The 9,301-nt window shown below is 43.5% G+C and overlaps 1 pseudogene; it reads right to left on the bottom strand.

Moving 5' to 3' along the window:
- On the bottom strand, positions 1–9,301 carry LOC110486129 (annotated as a pseudogene).

Consider the following 9,301-nt stretch of genomic DNA (forward strand, 5'->3'; position numbering starts at 1 on the left):
ATAGTTTTGAGAACTTAACTAATATTCTAAAATGTAGAAAATAGTAAAAATAAAGAAAAACCCTTGAATGAGTAGGTGTTCTAAAACTTTTGACCGGTAATGTATGTAGAGACCAATAATGCTAGAGCCGATTATTGAGGCTTGTTCACTCGACTGAAAGATCTCTTTCATGCCCCTGTTAAGACAAGATATTAACTCGCATTAGACTAATGTTACCCATCATAATCTCAGTTTGAAAGACCAGCAATCTGAGAATGGAGCTAACAAAATATCTTTCAAATAGACCCCAATTTCCATTCCCACATAAATTATAATTAATAAATATAATATTTTTCAGACATCATTCATTCCAAATTGGTTACATAATATTACGGTAACATAATATTAGCCAATGAAGCAATTCCCAATTCAACAAACACTGAGCCCTAAACCAAGGGATATACTATGAAGCAGGTTCAACTTTGATAAACAACCAGAAATAACTGTAGGTTATTTTGGTTCATTAAGAAAGCTTAACTTAGACCAAGTCCATTTGAAGATCATCTTTCTACATAAAAAAAAAGCAATTTTTAGGATATCTAGGCAAGTTAGCTGGCTAACTCCTTGATCATGCTTTGTACCCCTCTGAACAGTACTATTTATAAAACGGCTTACGTGCACCATTATGAAGAGACTGGTTTCATCATCTGAGGTTTAACTGGTATTTGGATGATCCTGTATTTGAATTTAGCAGATATGGCTTGCATGTCAAAAATATGTTGTTAAACATACCCTACCAAAGTAGGGCATTTCTACTTAATCACAAACATAATTACACAAATAAAAAAAGTACAAGAGAAACATATTGATTGATGAAACAGCGACTCCAGACACGTGATGTTGACTTAATCACACAGCAACGTGGTCACAGGGGACATGGTCCATGTCTGAAGCACATATGAATTACCTATCATATCCTCTTCTACAGTATGGAATCTATGGAACCTTAGTTAGAATTATATACCATCTGTCCTAAACCCTAGAACCCATGACCAGACTCAGTCAGAATAAGGAGTCCCTCTGGGTCAGAGAGAGAACAGTAGAGGGTATATCCTATTTCATCCACCTCCACTGGCGTCAGCTCACAGAACAGGTTGACCTTTGGGATCAGGGCACAGGGGAGCCTCCCGGCCTCTAGGTGTCCCACGAGCGAGCGGAGCAACTGCAGAAAGCGGTCAGCCAGCGCCTCCTGGGTCCAGTCGCCCTCCTTCTCACTCAGCAGCAGTATGGCGCTGGTGAGCTGACTGGCCGACAGGCGCGCCAGGGTGGGGTTCAGCTTGCATCACCTTGAGGCAGGCGCAGCGGCAGACCCCGTCCTCCTGGTCCAGCGCCGCAGGCACGCAGTCTCCGCCATGCGGAAGCTTTGCCGCCAAAGGTTTTCGTGGCGCTCAGCAGCCAGCCTGTGTGGTTTGGCGATCAGCGAGGCGCCGTCGTCCATCACCAGCAGAGGCAGGAAGTCCACATAAAGATGGCGGTCCGTCTTGTACTGGACCTCCAGGGTGAGCGTCTCAGAGGGAACCACCGGCCGGATCACGTAGTCCAGAACACTGCCGATGGCCGGCCAGTTGATGGAGCCCGCCACCAGCTTCTCGAACACCTCCAAGACAGACTTGGGGGAGAGGTAGCCTCCTACCATGCAGCGGTCCCAGTAGCTGCTGTCTCGGGGGAAGTATTCTAGGTTCTCCCTGCGAATCAGCCAGAAGCCTGGAACATTCATAATGGTGTCCTCACCGGGCACTGACGACCACAGGTTCTTCTCCAGGGTCAGAGGGAGCATGAGCTGAGCGTGATCTGCTGTCACCACCTGAGAAAGAGTGGGAGAGAGAGAGAGTTGGAGAGAGCAAATAGTGTTATTCTTGTAAACCACAACATTTCAAACCCAGAGACGAGCACAGAGATAAAAAAAAAGCATTGTTTGTGGTCACAACACTCCTAAGCCTGTGAAGTGATATCTATCCTTTATCCCCTTCCCCGGGAGGGATAATACAATTGTCCTACTACTACCCTCTTATTACCTGCAGGTCATCGTAGAGGCTGCCGCTGAGGTACATCTCTCGGAGGGGCATGTCGGGCAGCTTGCCGTGCAGGAAGATCCTCAGCTCAGCGCAGATGTCCAGGGCGGCCCGGCGGGCTGTGGCCTGCTCCTCAGCGGGAATGGTCACTCGCTCCTGGTAGAACTCCCACAGTTTTTCCTGTAAGGAGAGGCGCATCCTGGCCCGGAGGAGGTCGGACTCTCCTGCAGCGCTACGTCCCCGCCCCGTCGTCCTCCGCATGCAGTCTGAGGGGGATACAGCCACGACAGGCAGAGGTTAGTAATGTGCAGGTATGGGTAAAATAACAATAAAAAAAAAAATAAAAAAAAAAAATAAAAAAAAAAAAAAAAAAAAAAAATCGGCATATACAATGTATATAAGCCCATGTGGGCTGGACATTCTGATAATGCCAGACACTTTAATAATGAAATAAATAAATCAAATATGTTGAAAGGGCATGGGAGGTAAATAAGAACGAAAGAAAGGATATTGGGTGACGACAGGAAATCAAACCCAACTAATGGGAATAAGTACCACGAGAGAGGCTGCTAAACCATTGGGTTTACAAACGACCCTCTCCTACAGAGAGTAACCTACTACTAAAGCCAGGCATACGATATACCATTTCTTAAGTTGAGATCAGACCGTATTGAGAATCCTCACGACCAAGTGGAGAATCTTGTAGTGTGTGACCCCCCCCTGGTTTGTGCCACATTGTTTAGCGTGAGCACCAATATGTTGGGAAGACAAAGAAACGACACGAATGACAGTCATTAAATGTGAGAGGCTCAGCAATGTTAGGATTTTGAAAGTTGTGTAGTGTACACCCGGCATAAGAGAACCATCCAAAATACCACAGACTTTGAGGTATTTTTTTTACTTTATAAAATAAATATCTAATGGAGCTCAATAGAAACTAGCCACCTGAGTCTATTTAGTGGGGCTTCTACTAACAAAACTATAGGGTCGTTCCATTCGATTTCAATAGCTTTGGCAGCACCCCTTTAAATTTCAACAAAACTTTCCATACATGTTTGCCCATGGTAGAAGTGGTCAGAAAGGGAATTTTTGGACCTGAATGCCAGAACATTCAGGAGAGAGGTGCCCAAAATGTGATTCATGTTGCATACCCCACCATACCATGGGACATCCACTGCATGTCTCTTTATCTCTTGAAAAGATAAAATGGCTCAGTTTGATATCATTTAAAAGCTTAAACAGGATTGTCAAACTATTTGGTCATTTCTTTAAAACAAAAAAGAAAAGGCCTTTAAAAAAAAAAAAAAAAGTTTAACCTTTAACGTCAATTATCAAAAAATGTGTGAACACAGATTTTCACAAATGTTGTAGCTTGGATCCTATTTTACATCTGAGGTTTATGTTGAGACCGCCATTGGTTGAGACACAGCATGCACTTGAATACAGAGTGGGTGTAATGTTTTGGCTGATGAATGCACTAAAATGGGAATGACATCGACATTTCAACTTTCCAATTGGACCACAAAGATGATTGGAGGTGTATGAATATGTCGAAGATAAATACACGACGCAGAGGACGTGAGGTCAAAAGTACTGAAAGTCAATAGGGAATTATCAATGGAAATAGTTGGTTTTCAGTTCAACATCTGTTAGGAATGTCAGTCCTGAACTTATAGCTACGTGTGGCACGTTCTCATTGGTCCAACCTGAGATAGGATACTTGTTATTTGACCATTGGCCCAGTTTTATCGCAAGGAATTCTAATTGGTCAACCACAGGCTAGGGCTGGGTTACAAAAAAATGACATCCTGTCCCTTTGTTCTGTGTAATGAATCATTGGGGAGAATCACTGAGGACAGGGGAGCATGAACATCTACCTCCATGCATGATTCGTCGTCTTTGAATAAGAATAAACCAATTTTCCTCCTAAGCTTCAACATATGTAAAAATGAAAATAAATCTGAGTTTACATGTTTTTAGATCAATTAAATATATTTTTTAATGCAATTTATAATATAGTTTGACAACCCTGTTTTCAAGCTTTTAAATAATTTCAAACTTAACCGTTAATCTTTTCAAGTGATGAATACATGGTCGTCTCATGGTATGGTATGCAAAAATGGGTCAACTTCAAGCATCTCTTTCTCCTGCATGTTTTAGTATTCAGGTCCAAAAAGAAATTTTCTGATCACTTCAACCATGGGCAATACTTGATCTCACATCCTCTACCTTGCCAACACGCATAACCATCCTGCTTGACAATGTACTAACCAGTCGCACCACTGAAAAAGTACCAGTTTGGTAGCGCCATTGGCAACGTTTCACGCTGTGGGGTGAGCTAACGACACGATTGTAACTGTTATATGAGCAATGTTGATTGTTATTCCGCATTACAACTTTGTGTGTGACACCCTAAATACATTAGCGTACCTTACCTGGTTCAAAGGAGTTGGAGGTGGTGGGTAGAGTCTGCAGTGACCTGCTCACTGTTGACTTCATGTCATGGTTAAGTACCCGTTGTGACGAGCCCATCCAGCTGGGCTCCTCCCAGCTCCTTTTCCCTGATGGTTCCATCTTAGTAGGGCTGGTCGGAGCACTTATGGCACAGTCATACATCTGAAAGGAGATTGAATTGAAAAGCTTCATTGTCCATTAGAATGTTTCCTGAAATGGACATGTCTTCCACTCATGGTTAAAAACAGTGAAATTACTGATGTGGAGATCAGAAGCCAAATAGTGAGAGGTGATCAAATTTAGCCTACAACTGAACTGGCACAAGGGACAAATAACGTACATGATAACATTTACAAGAAAATAATTGCTTAGAGAATGTCCCACTTACTCTTTTGACTGCTAGTGTTGCAATGCCAAGCATGGCAGCTCCTCCGACCCCAAGCACAAGCTTGGCATTAGAGAGCAAAAAGTCAACGGCCGTGCCCATTCCGTTGTCATCCTTCTTTCCTTTATGGTCACCGTTCACTCCCGCCATTCTGTCTTTGTGAATGTAGAGTTAGAAGGGAAAAACTATGAGAGAAGAACAAAGAAAGAACTTCTGCAGATGTGAAGAGTCTTGCGTTCTATTACCATAACTCAAGGACAGTGTAACTTTTATTATTAAAAGATGTATTATCATCTTATGAGAGCGATAGGATAGGTGGTCAGTTAAATATCTGAATAGTTTACCTGTTAGTGGTCTGACACAAGCACGTCTTGCTAAAGGTGTGGTTGGATGGTTGACCCCCACCTACATCAGCCCCCCCAGTCTACTGCTTAGGAAGAACTGGCCCCTCTTCAGTGCGTCCTCCTTGTCGCTCGGCATGGTCAGGGCCTGGGCAGCAGCGGAACTCCCCGGCCACGGCGCGTTGGTGGCAGTTGCGGTCTGTGTAGTGAAGGTGGCGCCCTGCACGGAGCAGTGCTCGGTACAGCTCCAGCACCGCAATACGAGACCAGCCGCCCATTAGGGATGCACATGGAGAGGGGAGGACTCCTGTGAGGAGAGAGAGACAGTAGGACGTTTATTTATTTCAATAGAATAGGTCTTCATCATTATATGCAAGGGTAGTATTGTCTTATTTTCGAACACTGTCGCCTAGGCATCTGCCATTGGTGAAGCAGAGGGACAACATGGACCAAGTTAGGCTATACTAATCCTGAACAGTAACTTCAACTACTTGGTGGCAAGATGGCGCCGATAGAGATGACAGCTTCGCTTCAAGTCCTTAGGAAACTGTGCAGTATTTTGTTTTTTTATGTATTATTTCTTACATTGTTAGCCCAGAAAACCTTAAGTGTTACTACATACAGCAGGGGAGAACTATTAGATATCAGACTTACCAGCACAACCAGCAATACAACTAGGAATACGACTTTCCCAAAGCGGATCCTTTGTCTGCACCTCCCAGGGCATTTCAACTGATTCCAGAGGCCAACCCAAAACAATGCCGTAGGAGGAGAGGGTGCCAGAGAGGTCTTCTAGTGAGGCTTCGGATGCGTGCACACCACCCACCGCTTCGGAGTATATTACTCGCTAATGTCCAGTCCCTAGTTAACAAAGTAAACAAAATTAGGGCAAGAGTTGTTTTCCAAAGAGATATCAGGGATTGTAACATACTCTGTTTCACAGAGACATGGCTAGTTAGGGACTTGCTGTCAGAGTCCGTACAGCCAACGGGCCAACGGGATTTTCAGTGCATCGCACCGACAGAAGCAAACATCTCTCTGGTAAGAAGGGCGGGGTGTATGTTTCATGATTAACGACTCACGGTGTAATTGTAACATACAAGAACTGAAGTCCTTTTGTTCACCTAACCTAGAATTCCTTACAATCAAATGCTGACCGTATCATCTCCCAAGGGAACTCTACTTGGTTATCGTCACAGCCATGCATATCCCCCCGCAAGCGGATACCAAGGCGTCCATCAAGGAACTTCACGCAAACTGGAAACCATGTATCCCGAGGTTGCATTTATTGTAGCTGGGGATTTTAACAAAGCTAATCAGAGAACATGGCTACCTAAATTCTATCAGCATATCGATTGCAGTACACAAACAAGTAACACACTCGACAACTGCTACTCTAACTTCCGCGATACATACAAGGCCCTCCAAGCCATCCTTTTGGCAAATCTGACCATGACTCCATCTTGTTGCTCCCCTCCTATAGGCAAAAACTAAAAACAGGAAGCGCCCTTGCTTAGGTCTAATCAATTGGATTCCACGCTTCAAGATTGCGTCGATCACGTGGACTGGGATATGTTCCGTGTAGCCTCAGACAATAACATTGACGTATACGCTGACTCGGTGAGCAAGTTTATAATGAAGTGTATAAGAGATGTTGTACCCACTGTGACTATTAAAACCTTCCCTAACCAGAAACCGTGGATTGATGGTAGCATTCTCACAAAACTGAAAGCGCGTACCACTGCATTGCAAGGCGACTGGAAATATAACCGAATACAAACAGTGTAGTTATTCCCTCCGTAAGGCAATCAAACAAGCAAAGCGTAAGTAGAGACAAAGTGGAGTCGCAATTCAACGGCTCAAACGCAGGGTCTAAAATAATCCCCGATTACAAAAATAAAACCATCCCCGTAGCAGACATCGACGTCTTGCTCCCAGACAAATTAAAACAACTTCTTTGCAAGCTTTGACAATACAGTGCAACCGACACAGCCCGCTACCAAAGACTGTGGGCTCTCCTCCTCCGTGGCCGATGTGAGTAAAACCCTCGGCAGACGGCATCCCTAGCCACATCCTCAAAGTATGCGCAGACCAGCTTGCTGGTGTGTTTACGGACAAAGCCACCATTGTTCCTGTTCTCAAGAAAGCTAACTGAAATGACTATTTCCCCATAGCACTCACTTCTGTGAAGTGCTTTGAGCGACTAGTCAAGGATCATATCACCTCCACCCTACCTATTACCCAAGACCCACTCAAATTTGCTTACCGCCCCAATAGGTCCACAGACGATGCAATCGACATCACACTGCACTATCCCATCTGGACAAGAGGAATACCTATGTAAGAATGCTGTTAATTGAATACAGCTCAGCATTCAACACCACAGTACCCTCCAAACTTATCATTAAGGTGGAAAGTTTTAAGTTCCTCTGTGTACATATAACCGACAAACTGAAATGGTCCATGCACACAGAGTGTGGTGAAGAAGGCAACAACACCTCTTCAACCTCAGGAGGCTGAAAAAAATGTGGCTCGTCCCTGAAAACCCTCACTAACTTTTACAGGTACACAATTGAGAGTATCCTGTCGGGCTGTATCACCGTCTGGTACGGCAACTGCACCGCCCACAACTGCAGGGCTCTCCAGAGGGTGGTGCGGTCTGCACAACGCATCACCGGGGCAAACTTCTTGCCCTCCAGGACATGTACAACACCCAATGTCACAGGAAGGCAAAAAAGATAATCAAGGAAAATAACCACTACCTGTTCACCCTGCTTCCATCCAGAAGGCGAGGTCAGTACAGGTGCATCAAAACTGGGACAGAGATTGAAAAACAGCTTCTATCTCAAGGCCATCAGATTGATAAACAGCCATCACTAGCACAGAGGCGGCTGCCTACCTACAGACTTGATATCATTGGCCACTTTAATAAATGGAACACTAGTCACTTTAATAATGCCACTTTAAGAATATTTATATATCTCGCATTACTCATGTCATATGTATATACTGGATCCTTCACTATCTATACTTTACTATCTATTGCATCTTAGCCTCTCTGTCACTGCTCATCCATATATATAATCATCCCATTCCTTTACTCGATTGTGTGTATTAGGATTTTGTTGTGGAATTGTTAGATATTAACGTTAACTGTTAGATACTGCTGCACTGTCTGTCGGGTCTAGAATCTTAAGCATTTCGCTACACTCGCAATAACATCTGCTAACCATGTGTGTGTGACCAATACAATTTGATAGGGCAAATTTAGCTAGATAACCATTGTGAATGATGAGATAAGAGATGAAACTGGTCATTTGCTGCTGTAGATTCGGTGGTCGTTATACCGATTGTTGGTACTACTAGCTAGCAGCAAGTCATCAAGTTAATTTGAAAACTAGCTAACATTAGCTATGTTACGCCTGTCTAGCCTGCAGGAAGCCTGGCCGATTAAACTCAACTTGAAATCGTGAGTTGAGTTTAGTCAGCTATGCAGCCGTGTCAGACCAGAGCAACACATAAAACTAGCTAGCTAACCCCTTTCATCTGACATTAGCTAGCTATATAGTTTACGATAGCACTAGCCCAGCAGAACACACGTTAACAATGTAATGTTAGCTAGCAAACTTTTTTAGTTGCTTCTGCCCCGTTGTCCGTATAGACAGTACGATAAGTGAGCTAACAATTAGCTAGATAACGTTACTATAATAGCAAAACCAGTAGCATGAGCATTGTTCCCTTTAATTGGCTAACAGTAAAAATAAAATACAAAAATCACGTTAGTACTACTGTAAAAAGCTAACTAACCTTAACTGATTTAAAAAAATATATATATACTATTAGCTACTAGCCAATCAAAGGGAACAAAGCTGAACGAGGCTGACCTTACACATTGAGGAACTGATACTCACAATCAATTGAATAAAAATATAGGATATTGACAGAACAACATTTTTACATTGTCAAGAGAGAACGCTGAACTTACGTTCGAGAAACTATTTCAAAGATTTATCCTTAAAAGTACAACAGACACAGTTCCCCCTCACGCCGGGGTCAGAATGACAAACAGG

The sequence above is a fragment of the Oncorhynchus mykiss genome, chromosome 13, assembly GCF_013265735.2.
Source record: "Oncorhynchus mykiss isolate Arlee chromosome 13, USDA_OmykA_1.1, whole genome shotgun sequence".
Lineage (NCBI taxonomy): Eukaryota > Metazoa > Chordata > Actinopteri > Salmoniformes > Salmonidae > Oncorhynchus > Oncorhynchus mykiss.